The sequence below is a fragment of the Dipodomys ordii genome, unplaced genomic scaffold, assembly GCF_000151885.1.
Source record: "Dipodomys ordii isolate 6190 unplaced genomic scaffold, Dord_2.0 Scaffold17, whole genome shotgun sequence".
In the NCBI taxonomy this organism is placed as follows: domain Eukaryota; kingdom Metazoa; phylum Chordata; class Mammalia; order Rodentia; family Heteromyidae; genus Dipodomys; species Dipodomys ordii.
Genome location: NW_012267233.1, coordinates 7688274 through 7701727, shown reverse-complemented (window position 1 = coordinate 7701727; position 13454 = coordinate 7688274). Strand labels below are relative to the sequence as shown.

Below are 13454 nucleotides of genomic sequence, written 5' to 3'. Positions count from 1 at the left end.
TCAGTCCTATGATCTTAGCTTCCCAAGATTTCAGGTGTGAGCCACCTGCGCTCAGCTACTTGGGGTGTTTTTAATAAATAATGATAATGATGTACACAGTTATGAAATACGATTCTATTTTGCCATGTGAAAATACACATGATCACAGTCAAACCTCAGCTCTCCAGCTGGATACAGATGGCCCAATAGTGGCTGCATTGCCCACTTCCTGGCTTAAGTCAAAGAAAAATCACTGAGTTAGGTGACAGAATAGAGGCAGAAAGTTATTTATGCAGCACACATTATTACATGGTCATGAAAATTATAGTTAGATACACTTGGGGTGAGTTTTGAACAATAGAAAAAGATATATCATTCACTAAAATGAGACCCCAATAATGTTCCTCCACTTCCAAAAGTGTGTGTGTGTGTGTGTGTGTGTGTGTGTGTGTGCGCGTGCGCATGTTACCTCAAAATAGGTGACTTTGGGGAATGTCTTATAATGAAATTTTGACATGTCTCTAGGAGTGCAATACTTTTTAGCAATGTAAATTTCTCCCAGGTCATTATTGACAGCGCTCCCTGCCAGTCAGGTTCATATCCTCTATGTTTGTATAGTAGAAATTCAATAAATATTTGTGGACAGAATAGAAGTAGAAGTGTATAAGATGATGCATATAAAATGGTTATTAGAACTCCTGGCTCACAGTGGTTGCTCATAAAAGAGCTGCTTGGATTTGAGGCTGACAATGAAAAGAGTAAGAGACATAGATCAGTCTCAGCTTTCCTTATTCTTATTTGGCTACTGATACAATGCCCATGGCTGGGTCCTGAAGTACCACAGGTAAGGTCAAAAGCTGCATGTCAAGGGTGGGCGAAAAGCTCAAAGGCACTCCTGTTCCCAGCAGCAGAATGGATGAGCGCATTGCGGTTTCCATCATTGACCTCCTGACGTGTGACAAGACAGCATGATCAGCATGCTTTCACAAATGAGCCCAGTAAGGTTCACCTAACAAACACTTGTTGAGAATCTACTAGCCACAAACCATCACTCTAGGTGGCTCTGCAGACGGTAGACAGTAAGTGCTGCTCAGGAACCAGGTCCCAAGAAAGCCCAAACTGCAGGTACTGCATGCATGACCTAGGGCTCTACCTTGACTCTGCTCTTGATGCTTGTGTGCAAAGAAGGAAAGGGGGAGGTAGCAGAGACCCCATGGTTGTTGGTTAGGTGCAGCAAGGGAATGGAAAGCTATCCACTCAGGATTATGGAAGTTTGAAGAGACAATAGTGGTAGGAAAGGGGAGGGGTGGATCTCAGCAATGGCTTTGTGCAGGTGCTTAATAGGGTGCTTGGAAAGAAAACTAGGGATCTGTGTGGATTAGTATAGAGTAGCAAAACTGAAATGAATCTACTGGTTATGGGTGATAGGTGAGCACATAGCTGCTATTTCATTTAAGCTTGGGCAGAACAAGTTCAGGAACTCCGTTTCAAAGGAAGGAGAATTTTCCCAAGGCTTTAAAGCTAATGACCAGGGCAGATATGGCTGAAAATTGGCTTCATTTGCAGACAAAAAAACTAGGCCGTGTCTAGATTCACAATAAGATGAGTCTAGGCAGATGAGGGGGATATGATCTACCTCAGCTACCCATCTAACCTCACCGTCAGCCTCGAAAGCCAATGTAGTCTCCACTTTCCAGAGCCCCCAGGGTCAAATCACACAGGTGGGGGAAATTGTGGAGTCATAGTTTCGGTCTAACTGTCCTTAATTTCAGAGCTATTAACTTACCTCTATTGCATGTGGCCACATTAATTTAGAGATGAGGATAGATGTGTGTGTGTGTGTGTGTGTGTGTGTGTGTGTGTGAAAGAGAGAGAGAGAGAAAGAGAGAGAGAGAGAGAGCTTCTGTTGCAGGAACATGGAAGTTGATTCTTCATGAATGTGGAGGTCAAGAGCTGTAGGAAAAGCCTTGTCCAACTTTTCAACTGATGTGTGTGTGTGTGTGTGTGTGTGTGTGTGTGTGTGTGTGTGTGGTGTGTGTGTGTGTGTGTGTGCTGAAGTTTCTCTGACCAGCATCATCTCCCCTCTGGAAATCAGATCCTGAATCTCCTGAAGCGATGGCTTGTATTTTGTATGCATTTTGGGAAATGACTCCAGATAACAGGAGGGGAGCAGGAAAGAGTGAATGAGGAAAAGAAAGGACTGCACAGGTTTAAGTTCTTGACTTCCTCCTGCTGGGAGGAACTGGGGTTCAATATCTCTGGACCTTTTTGGAGAGCCACGAGGAATGTACCTCGGGCTTGTCTGGGCACGGATAGAGGAAGGTGGCCTGTCCATCCACTCCATCACTGCCTGGCAGGATCCTGCAGCGTCCCTCCCACAGTGACACTTATGATGCCACCGAAATGTGCGGCACTGATCTTCAGTAGAAGATGAGCTGTAAGCTGAAATGCAGGGGCCAGCCATATCAGACTCTGAGTCACAGCCAGGACTGCCTGCATTCTGAAGCCAGGCCTTCACAATCACAGACCGCATCAGTTTAGGATCTCCGAACATGAGATTTCACGTAAATACAATCATGGAAGACGTGGCCTTTGTAGCTTCTTTTCTTTTACTTACTATCACGTTTTCAAGGTTGGAAAACACGTAAATTGGAAAGGAATGTCATTGCTGCGGTTCCTTGGCCCTGTTTGCAGTTGGAAGGTGAATCACCCTGGGAGAATGTCACTGCTTGCAGAACAGCGCCCTCTGGTGGACTCTAGGTGAAGTCATCGACTCAACTGTTCATTTTGCCAGTCCACTCAGGAGGAAATAAATGATGGTGGTACAAGTCCTTTTTAAAAGTCAAACGATTTTTTTTTAAAACAACATTGAGTTTGACCATACTGCTAAAGATTTACAAAATAACATTACTACTAGGAAAAAAAACTTGTCAAGTTGATGTTAACAATTGCTGGCCATCCTGTTCTATATTGCAAGGGGTCTGTGAGCTTGAGATAAGTTTATGGGGCCATTTCCTCTGCTCATAATTAGTCCTGCAGGATCCCATACCCTTAATAGTTAGCCCCAATGAAATAGCAAGTGCATTTGGAGAAATCCATACTTGAAGTTATGTTAAATGCCTATAAATTAGACCTAAACACGGCGGTGCTATTATTGTGGCCATTAGCAGCAATCAAGTGTTTAACCCTGAAAATTTCCCTATCAAAATTCAAGTCTATGGCTAATGAGATAATAAGGAGGAAATATATTCTTATCTTAATAAGGCTCCATTCCACCTTGTCCTCCCCAAATGAGACATATTGCATAGATGTTTGGCCAACTATTGGCTTCCATTATTTTGGTAGTAACAAAATACTCTGGCACTTTCCAAGGCACATTTTCTTCTCCTAATGTCAAATAGACTTAATTCAGCAAAAGAGAGATTTGGTTGGGAAGGTGGAAATCTAACCTTCACGAATGGAACAAGACTCCCCATTGTGTTTGCTCCCATGGCTCCCTGAATCCCTTTTGAACGAGTCCATTGGTGATAACTTAATTATTCACTGCCTCTGGGGTCTTCCTTTATAAGAGTGTGCTGATAAAGTTGAATGTTTTATATAAACTTTGATTCTAGAGCTTAAGAGAGTTACTAGCACATTTCAGACGCTCAGTAAATATTATAGATTGGTTATTTAAATGGAAGTCTTTCTATTTCTATTCTGTTTCTAGTTTGGACTCTGTATCTTGTACTTTGGCTTAGCTTCCTGAATTCCTGTGAAAATTAGATGAGATGATGGACTTTCCTATCGTCTTTTTTTGTCTTTCACAAAGTAAATTTCCATTATGTGACTAATTAAAACTGACGGTGACAATTGGCCTTCTACATTTGGCTTGGTTCCGTTTAATCAATTCAGTGCTTACTGCTTGCAAGGTAGAGGTACAGATATTGTTTAGGGGTATGAGAAAAGTTAGGTACAGCCCTTGTTCTAAAATAGGTGGTAAAATTTGATAAAAGGAGAGGAGAATAAGACAAGCATGAAAACAAGCGTATCTGATGAGCTACTCACAATAATCATCACTATGACACAGGCAACCACCAGAACAGGAGCCTCCTAGTAGAGCTCATAAGCAATGCCATGGCAAGATGGCATAGTTGGGACTAAGGTCTTCACTAGCCAAGAAGAGAATAAGAGGTAAGGACAAAGTAGCAAAGAGGTAAGGACATAGTAGCTAGTGGAATTTTCCTACTGAAGTGCATGCAGCAATCTGGGACTGTTTAACTCCAATTGGTAATAGTTGGTAATGATTTTCCAATAATCTCAGAACCCTGAGAGCCTTACCTCAAAGATCACACAATTTGTTTTATATCATGAAATTACCCAACACTGTGTTACATTTTTTTTTGTTTCTTTGCTGGTCCTGAGGGTCTGAACTCTGGGCCTGGGCGCTGTCCCTCAGCTATTCAGCTCAAGGTCAGCGTTCTACCACTTGAGCCATAGCACCACTTCCAGCTTTTTCTGTTTATGTGGTGCTGAGGAATTGAACCCAGGGCCTCATGCATGCAAGGCAAGCACTCTACCACTGAGCCACTTTCCCAGCCCCATGTTAGAGTTTTTTTTAAAGAATGTTTCTTGTAAACAAACACAATGGGTTCACATCTTGGGGAGTGTCAAATCAAACAGAACAAAACAAAAAACGCACAGCCAGAAGATAAAAGAGGAAAGAAATACTTCACCTGGAGCAAGAAAGGAATGATTTCCAAAAGCAATGTTCTTAAAGAAATCAGGTGTGCAGATTGTATTCAGGGAGCCTATGTATATTGATATTGGGAGTCATATGTGGAGTGAAGGTACATTTCTCACATTCTCAGTTTAAAGTCATAGATCACAGGTCTACAAAAGAAAAAAATAATAAGCCTATATCCATGCATGCTCAGGAACGTTTACTCTAAGTTGCTTAAAAGAATGTCAAGAAGACCTACAGCCTTGGCTGACTTCTCAAAGAGTTTTAACAAAAGCAAAAAAGGAAGAACATTAACTTTTTGTTTGTTCGTTTGTTTAGTGTTTGGTGGTAAGGCTTGAACTCCATGCTTTGCTCTCGCAAGGCCTTATCACTTGAGCCATGCCTCAGCACTTCTTTGTGTTGGCTATTTTTGAGGTAGAGCCTCACTGTCTGGGCTGCGATCCTCCTATTTCTGCTTGAAAGGGGTGACAGGCATATGCCATCATGTCTGACTATTGAGTGAGATGGAGTCTCGTGAACTTCTATGCTGGCCTGGTTCCATGAGCTCCCATCTCGACTTCCCAAGCATTAACAGTCTTTTAAAGGGGTAGTAGCTTTCTCACATTTTAAAAATTATTAAAAACATCTCCCTCTTAAGTTTAAACTTTCTGCCTCTTAAATCTAAGAGGTTTCCTCTGAAGGTGCCAAATAACACTCTTTCAGGAAATTTTGCAGTGTTTTTGAGTATTCTGGACATGCTCCATGCACTGTGGATAACCCCCACCTGAGAAACTGGGGGGACCCCCATGTGAGAATCACAGAGTCAGATCATTCAGTCAGAAGTAGACTCGCGTTCCCAGGGATCTGCTTTTTTTTTTTTTTTTTTTTGGTATACATACTTCATGTGTGAAGGACAGACTAGCTCCTTCATTTTCGTCTTCTCCGTCTAAGCCTAGGGACATAGGATTTTGTCATCATGGTAAGATTTGTTTTTGTAATAAAATGATCAAGAATCCTTCCTTGGACTATTCTGAATGAATTTTATATGGCAATTATATATTCACTTACACATGTATTGTGCTGTAGTATAAACCTCATTCCGTATTAATTCTTCAATAACCTCATCTCTCTTCCACGGAGAGAAGAAATAAAGGACCCAGAGAGTCTACCTTGACCAACTTCTCATAAATAGTAGAAGGCAGAAGCAAAATGTCAAGTGATGAAAGGATTTGGGAATTTGTTTTTCTTTGTAAGTCGTGGGGCTTGAACTCTGGGCCTGGGCACTGTCCCTGAGCTCTTTGCTCAAGCTTAGTGTTCTACCACTTGAGCCACAGCACCACTTCCAGTTTTCTGGTGGTTAATTGGAGATAAGTCTCATGGCCTTTTCTGCCCAGGCTGGCTCTGAACTACGATCTTCAGATCTCAGCCTCCTGAGTAGTTAGGATTACAAGTGTGAGCCACGGGTGCCTGGCTGGATTTGGAATTTAATTAGTGTATTTTCCCATTTTTCACTTGCTTCTCTTTAAACCTAAGTTTTAAAGAAAAGCAAAACAGCTGTTCTTTGCCAAAGGAAGATTATTTAGCAATGACTGGTAAATAGTAATGTCCTCAGAAGCTCTTCCTGGGGGATGCTGGGCCTCAAGAAGAGCGATCTGTCACACCTTACCATCTCTCCCTACCCCAGGTTCACCTGTTCTCTGAGATCCTTGGGGGTTTTCTGATGGACAAAATTGATGAATTTATTTCAAGCTCATCTATATGCCTTACTTTTTTCCTGCAGCACTTAGACAAGAAGGTTCCTTTCTCTCACTCCGCAATCAAGCCTTCTTTGGACTTGTGTGAGCATGCATTGCAGGCTCCTCTTTCTACTTTTACCATTGCTCAGTTTCTGTCTTACACTTGTCTCCTAAATGTGGCATATCCTTCCTGTTTTGAGTTTCTAGTTTGTCCTTCTTTACTGCTTATCTCTGGGCAAACAAATTCTACCCAGTTCCAGTGAGTACTGGCTTATTCATGGGATCCAGAGACCATCCTGACTTACCAGAATGAAAGGCCTCCCCAGGGTGGGGCTGTGTGGAAAGTTCTTAACCGAACAGGGCAGCAGAGGTGAGATGAAAAGCAGCTGGATTTGGGTGGGACGTTCCTGTCTAACCCCTCAGCAAGGATCACCGTAAAGGCTCATGGGAACTGGAATCCAGCTCCTTCCCTTTCCTCATTGGCCTTGTGCAGACTGAAACGATTTGGAGATAGTAGGCTTCCCTTAAACAGTCCTGTAGTCCAAAAGATTAAAAAAAAATTAGTGGAAGAGAGAGGAAAATGTGAGAGACCATCGAGGAGTTAATTTTATTCAGGGTGGTGAGAGGGAAAACATTCATTAATGAGAGCCTTCTCCAAGAATAGGAGAGATCCTCAAGTTTATTATAGAGGAAAGGTGAATACCAAATGAGCCTAATTTATGATATTATACATATATATATGAGCCATATATATATATATATATATATAAATGTGCATGTGCACATGCATGCATGCACACACACACACACACACACACACACACACACACACACGGGTGGTGTGGTCTTTGAGGTTTGACTTTCCTTGACCCACAGTGGAGATGGGAGAGGAAGACTTGCCTGTAAGTGCTTTGCAGGGACATGTGCCTTTGGTAAGCTTCAGCCCTGTCTTGGGGACCCTGTGTGTGCTGCTATTTCTGATCTCTGCAGTTAAAGTCATCTTTCCACATAGCTAGCATCCTATCTTGTTCCCTTCTAGTTGCCAGTGCATTCTTTGTAAAGTGTGAAAAACCTGATTCTCATCTACATAGAAGTGATATCTATGAGGTTCTGCTTGGACTGGGTTTTGACTTTTGAAAGACAGAAAGGCCCATTTTAATAGTCATCGTGTGAAGCTGAGCTTTTGACAGGCGATGGCACCCCTGGGCAGTGACATGGACATACCTGTTGCATAGGGAAGACATTTGCACATCCAGGTCTGCTTTGAGAAGACCTAGAGAAGAGGGGGTCCTCTCTGCATCCTTTTCTAAGTCAGAGCTCCTCAATCTCTTGACGTTTGGGGCTATTTCATTGGGGCAGGCAGCAGGGCTGCTCTGTCACTTTCAGGCATGCTTAGCAGGATCACCAGCCTCTGCTCCACCCGTACCCCCGGGGTGACAACCAGGAAATCCTGCAGATAATTGTTAAGTGTCCTCTTTGGGAGCATAAATACCTCCCATCGATTCCAGGTTTGATGTTTCCAGATTTTACATTGTAGACTCAGAAAATGCCAAGATCTGGGTAGAAATGAAGACTACACGTTATTCTTTGAGGTGGATTAATACAACAGTGAAGTAGGCGGGTAGCAGCAGGAAGCATGCTGGGAGGCTGGGACAGGAATGGAAAAAGACACGGCAGCTAAAGGTCAAGTATTAACTAGCCAAACGAAGGGTCAGGGAAAGACTAGTACCTCATTAGGGAAGACTTTGGAATTTACAAATGAAGAAAATTCAAGGACAAATGTGTTCACCAGACTAAAAGACCTCTCAAAGGTCATGTGTTCCTGTAGTTGAATTCTTCCTCTATTATTGGTGTATTATTACCTGTTGAGATAAAGATTTTGCTATTTCATTCAAAGATATATTGATGCTGTCTAACAAAAAGATATTTTATGTTTTAGGGGAGAGATGCATCTTCTTCCTAAAATTCCCAAACTAAGAGAATGCAATTTCTTAAAAACCTTCAATGGCGCCATCTGGTGTTATGAACCTTCAACAGCAGGTAAAACAATGCTGAGAAAATCCTTCAGGGAGCACACTGGATGAAAAGAACACACTAAAACATGTTTGTTTTATTTGTTTTCATTTTGTCTTGACATTCAGTTCAGACTTTCTTAGTGAACACTTTTCACTTAGGATATTCACATGTAAATTCCAGACTCCAGTTTCTTTCTTACTATCGATGATTTCTGGTTATTGCCAAATTTATCATTAGCAGCTGTAATAAAGCCAATTCTACAGTCTTCAGAAGAAAGCATTCTCTCCCTTTAAAAAATATTATTTTTTATTTATGTATTTTTTGTCAGTCGTGGGGCTTGAACTCTGGGCCTGGGCGCTATCCCTCAGCTCTTCAGCTCAAGGCAAGTGCTCTACTACTTGAGCCACAGTGCCACTTCCAAAATGTTTCAAGGTGTTTTTTTTTTTTTGTCAGTTGTGGGGCTTGGACCCTGGGTCTGGGTGCTGTTTCTCAGCAATTCAGCTCAAGGTGAGCACTCTCCCACTTGAGACACAGAGCCACTTTCAAATATTTTTATCTTTAAGTAGTTGTACAAAGGATTTGCCATTTAACAAAGTAGCATATGAATACAATGAATTGATTGAATGGATCAAGAAAATGTGATACGCAAAGATATGCACATGTATACACACGTACATACACACAATGGATTTTTTTCTCATCCATCAGAAAGAATGGTATTGCTTCATTTGCAAAGAAAATGGAAGGACAGGAACAAAATAAATGAAGTCAGTCTCAGAGAAACAAAAGATGTATCTTTTCTCTCATATGTGGAAGCTAGGATTAGTCTATAAATGTATAAGTATACAATTTGGGGGTGGATCCAAGTGTATACAAGTACGTTAGCTAAGTTGTGATAGATTCAGGGGAGAACTCAGATGATATAATTCCTTGGAAATACTAACAGCTCAGCAAAATAAGTACCAGAAATTGGGTCCTGGCAAGTGTATGTGAGGGGGGTGGTCAATGGGAGGGGGCTAGGTGAATGAAGAGAGGAAAGGGGAATCAGAGGGGAGTGAAATGCAGTCATGTGCCGGTGGCTCACACCTGCCATCCTAGCTACTCAGGTGGCTGAGATCTGAGGATCGTGGTTCAAAGGCCAGCCCAGGCAGGAAAGTCCATGAGACTCTTATCTCCAATAAACCACCAGAAAAAAGGAAGTGGCGCTGTGGCTCAAGTGGTAGAGCGCTAGCCTTGAACTGAAGAGCTGAGGGGACAGCGTCTAGGCCTAAATTCAAGCCCATGACTGACCAAAAAGAAAAATAAATAAAAATCCAATGCACGTTCTCTAAAATAAGAAACCTGAGGGAAAAGTGGGGTTGGGAGGTTTGAGGGAGGATGATGAAGAGGCTCTGTATTCATAAACTGCTCTGGTGAATGACAACCCTTTGTACAACCACCTAAAGAAAATAAAAATATATTTAAATAGATGCACTGTACACATAAAGAAACCTACAAAATTGTAACCCTCCTGTGCTACCATTTATATATACAAATAACTAATAAATAAAGCACAACAAGGTGCTACTGATTGTAGCTTAACATGAATCTCTTCTGGGTAGCATTCTTAGGTTCCCAGTGTCTTATTATTACTTCCAGGGACTTGATCTTTTTTTGTCATTGTATCTCTAGCACAGCCCTTGGAATACAGTAAGGCTTAGTAAATATCCATAGAACAAATAACTGAATCCGGTGCTCAGGGGAGAACGCAGCACAGCATGTAAGTGCATTGACTTTGGGAGACAGTGTTCATAGAATAGATGTAGATAGTCCAGTCTTTCAACAGGTCTGCAGCATTTGTAATGAGGTTTGTTACTGCAGTTGTCCATGATTTCCAGTGCATCTCCTTTCTGAGGAATAGCATCTCTGCTAGCTTCATTTACAGGAGGGACTTATTTTCAGTCTACAAACCCAAATTTGGAGGCATGCAAACAACCTTTGCTCATAAACATAGCCAAGCTCTCTAGCCGTAACCAGAGAGTTACAGTTTCCTTAGACTCTGCTCCCTCCTGGGTTTGTATATGTTGTGAAATGAAGATGGAGGAATGTGCCTGATAGACATTCTCCTGTATTTCACAGTGTGATTGAATGCCATGGCATTTATAGTTTAAGATGTTTATAGACTCTCACTGCATTTGCCAGCGTGGAAAGAAAAGAGTCACATTCCTATTTGTGTGTGTGTGTCTGTGTCTGTGTGTCTGTGTGTGCTAGAACTTTATTTGAGCTCATGGCCTCATGTTCTCACTCAGATTTTTCACTGATGGCTGGTATTCTACCACTTGAGCCACACCCCCAGTTCCAGTCTTTTGCTGGCTAATTGGAGATTAGAGTCTTGCAGATCTGTCTTAGAACCTCAGTCTCAAGTTCCAGCCTCCTGAATACTAGGATTATAGGTGTGAGCCATCGACATCCAGTTTCCTTGTATTTAAGTATTTACTTTTGAATAAATATAAAGACATAGTAATGGAATGGAATAAGTGTGGCTCTTTTTCCTCATTCTTTACATGTGCAGTAACTGAGTGCTTATTCAGAATAAAGAATTGCATTAAGAGCCTGGAAAGGCCTAAAAGTGAAGAAGGCAGAATTTCTTTCCTCCAAGAATTACTAAATTCGAAGTGAGTTGGAGGAAATAAGGTGCATTCCCTTAATGCATAAGTAAAAAATGGGCCTGGTGTGGATGTTCTGAGCCTGCCTACCTTCTGCGATTGCAATTCTACTCTAAATATGCTTATTTGGTGTAATGAAGTGAGAAGCTAAGTCAGTACATCCTCATTGTTCACTCTGTTGTGTGTTAATTCATTGTTGGGAATAAATGAATGGTAATATGTGTTTGTCTAAATGTACTAGCTGCTGTCATGCTCTTATTAACTCCCTGTGTGCAGGGGGAGGGAAGTGGAAGAGAGAATGCGTTTGTTCTTTAAAGGGAAGGTTTTGGCTAGAATTCCAGTTACTAAACATGTTCTGCTGGAAACATCTACAAGTCAGGATGTGAGGGAGGGGAAAGGGGAACGGCTGAGGAAGAGAAAGGGAGGGAAGGGGAGAATGGATTCTGAAAGAAAAATAATAAAGCCCTACGTGAGGGAGAAATACTTTGTAAATGAGGAACCTCCTAACATTCTTGGCAATGCCCAAGTAATCCTAAGTGTGAGCTGCCAGTCAGTCCTGTGAACATGAGGGTCACTGGTGTTAGTCTGTTTACAGAGAAGGAAACTGAAATTTAGGAATCTCAACTGACTTGTCTAAAGGGAAAAATGGTAAGGACAGAAGCCAAAGTTTGAACATAGAATTTTGTGGCTCCAGGTTTGAAGACGCTTCCTGTTCCCATCATCCTCTCCCTTTCTACCCATCTGTTCTTTGAGCATGTGCAGAGCAAGCACAGGCTTGCTCTGTTTAATACACACAGGGACATACAAGGGTTAATGAAAATTGTCCCTGTAAGGAACCTAGAAGATGCTTCTAAACCAACTCACCTGCCCATTCTGCTGCTGGTCAAATGCCTCACTTTCCATTACACTAAGTGGACCAGTCTTTCAAACTCTTGGTTTAAACCTAGAGATGTTTCGTTTCTCCTCTCCCTTCCCCTCCTTTCCCTCATTGTGAGGAAGGACCATCTCCATGGAGCTCAGGGTGACCTCAAACTCTTGAGCCTAAGTCATCTTCCTGTCGCTGCCTTCCAAGTAGAGATTGCTACAGAATACTGAGTTTCCATCAAACACATTTAATAGTTCCATCTTGACAAATATCATTTGTATATTGTTATATTACTTATATGTGCATGCCTCTACAGATTTCATTCCATCGGCTGAGGAACTGGACCTGTAGCCTGTGCCTGCCAAACTTCCAGTTGCTTCTGTGCCTAGGCTGAGCAGCTTTCCACTCTCAGAGAACACATTTCCCCAGGCAGGGGGGATGTGTCCATATTCAACGCAGACTGACATTCCTAGCCCCCACCTTTGCTTCTTTTATATCATTCTTCTAGCTGGAACACTTTTCTCCTCCAAGTCTCTGGTTTTCCTTCAAGTTTTAGGGCTGCCTTTGCCTTGAGAAGAAATGATTTGGTTCTTTTCCGTGTTTCTATAACATATCCATTTCTATTACATTTATCACTTTGCATTGTTATATGGTCTACTTAAAGACTGGAGCTTATGTGAGTTCAGGGCCATGTTCTTTCCATCACTGTGCTCAGTAGATGCTTAATATATCTTTATAGGCAAAATAACTGACAAACTGAGTTATAACTTTACCCTGAATATCTTCTAACCTGCTCGAGTTTATAATCTCACAGAGCCCAACTCGCACTATAACTCAGTAAAATATTTGACTCACTTCTTTGACTGAAAACTCCAAGGCCACGTCAGCGTTTGTGCAGTCCAGGGAGGGCACAGACTTCTGGCAGATGCAGAGGCACTCACTCAGACCTTAGGCTGAGTTTCCTCTAAGTAGAAACTTGGATGTTCTGAAGAAAACTCTCTCACACGGGAGCAGGGGGAGGGGAGGGGAACCAAACAAGGATGTGTTCTCAGCAGGAAGCCAGCTGAGATCTGATCCCACCCAGGTTCTGCAATTACTACACAAAGTTGGTTCCACTTTAGGGCAAAGAGAATGGTTTGTCATTACTGGTAGCAGGTTCCTTTGGGAGGTGATCTGTGTGTGTGTGTGTGTGTGAGAGAGAGAGAGAGAAAGAGAGAGAGAGAGAGAGACAGACAGAGAGACAGACAGAGAGACAGACAGAGAGACAGAAAGAGACAGAGAGACAGAGAGAGAGAGAGAGAGAGAGAGAGAGAGAGAGAGAGAGAATGAACTTCTTCTGTCCAGATGGCTCTTGTTTGGTCAAGTGCAACTCTTCTGGAAAAGAGGAACTCAGGATTGCTAGTAGATTGGGGCCAGATACCTGGGCCTGGCACAGGAGGTAAAGTATTGTGCTTGGTAAGAGTCAATGCTGATGCTATTTCTCTGGAAGTATCTGGATTCAGACTCAAGAA

At 42.1% G+C, this 13454-nt stretch overlaps 1 long non-coding RNA gene across 1 annotated transcript in view; it reads right to left on the bottom strand.

Moving 5' to 3' along the window:
* Positions 1-12948, bottom strand: part of LOC105982772 — a 34640-nt gene extending 21692 nt beyond the window's left edge. Inside the window, exons 1-2 of the long non-coding RNA XR_001174913.1 lie at positions 12799-12948; positions 7910-7973 (exon numbers count right to left, since the gene is read on the bottom strand). This is a non-coding gene — a long non-coding RNA (uncharacterized LOC105982772). The remainder of the gene's footprint in view (positions 1-7909; positions 7974-12798) is intronic.
* Between the last annotated feature and the right edge of the window lie 506 nt (positions 12949-13454).